Genomic DNA, 1,483 nt, shown 5'->3' with positions numbered 1-1,483 from the left:
AGGGAAATACAACTTTTTTTTTATTTATTTTAATCCATGAGCAGTAATTAAAAGTAATTTGTCCCATCAAAAAACTGTAGTTACTTGCTTCTAGTGGAGTTTATTTAGTTTTTTTTTTCATCTTTCGGTGTTAACCAACCACCTGTGGGATTACTGTGATAAATGGGATAGTGGTTTACAGTTGGTTCCTCTCACTGGTCCACATCTAGCTCAGGGGTGAGAAAACATTTTTGACTCACAGGCCACAAAGGGTCCTAAAACTTGATGGATGGGCTGAATCAGATGCTGGAAGTGTTTCTTTAAGCGACATCTGAAAAATGACATGGAATCTGGACAAAAATGTGTTGTTTTTTTTTTATTTTTTTTTTACTAAATTTTTTTTCCTATTTTAGTGCCAATTGCCTTTCAAGGAAAAACACACACAACTGCTGATTGTGTTGGAATGATCAGAAAAATGACTAAAAGAACAATACTACATAAATGTAAAATAACTTTCTGCAGCAAAACTCAAGTTAGTTTATTTGTGGTGGTCTGTCTGTGAAAAGTCTGAATCGGATCAAACTGAAATATTTTTGTTCTTTTCTGTAAAACCTATTTAATGAATGAAAAGCTTTTCATTTATTTTGTGAATGAAACAAATGTTGAATTCACAGGATAAATGAATAACTGCTAAATTAAAACATTTGATTTGCAAAAAACAAAAATAAAGCTCATAAAAATAAACCATGAAGATAAAAAAAACAAATTAAAAACATCAAAGCTCAGATGAAGCATTAATAACTTAACTTGCAGAAAACTTTAAAGACTGAATAAAAAAGGGCAACTTTAATCCTTTAGAATGGCATTTTTTGGGTGAGAAAATGTTTGATTCATATAAAGCAGTTGTGTACTTTCCTGATTTTTTCTAGCAAAAACATCAAACTTAAAAGTCCCACTTTTATAATATTGATCAATTTGATCAGTGGTTTTTTAATGATTTTACCATGATTGTAGTTTTAAAACCTTTTTCTTGGACAGTTTCTGCAGAGCAGCATTAGAAATTCACCTCTGAGTTGTGGGCGGAGCCATTGGAGCCCACCCCTACTTCCCATTATCAGTTTACACAATCTCCTGCTAACTTACAGCCCCTCACAACACAAACCTAACATTAGCGGTGCAACAAAAATGGCGAGAAACAGTCTTGATCCACGTCAGTCCAGATGAGGAAAACAAAGATGTTCATGGATCTATTTGTCTGCAGGTGGGAGCATCAGAGCAGGAGGCTTGTGGCTTGCTCAGCATGTTTTCTATGCAACACATAAGCTTTACTGATTCAGCACGATTTGAATAGAAAGTACTCAGAAATGCAAATTTAAGCCTAATTTTTTTCTCCAACATCAGAAAAATACCACTAGAACATGTTAAAAGCACGATTTTCATCAGAGTGGGTCTTTAAAGTGTCTACATAGACTTCTTCCAGCTTTAGTGAGCAAATTTCTTGCTG

Source organism: Oryzias melastigma, linkage group LG17, assembly GCF_002922805.2.
Source record: "Oryzias melastigma strain HK-1 linkage group LG17, ASM292280v2, whole genome shotgun sequence".
Lineage (NCBI taxonomy): Eukaryota > Metazoa > Chordata > Actinopteri > Beloniformes > Adrianichthyidae > Oryzias > Oryzias melastigma.
The sequence above is the reverse complement of the archived record's forward strand: the minus strand, read 5'-3'. Positions refer to the sequence as shown.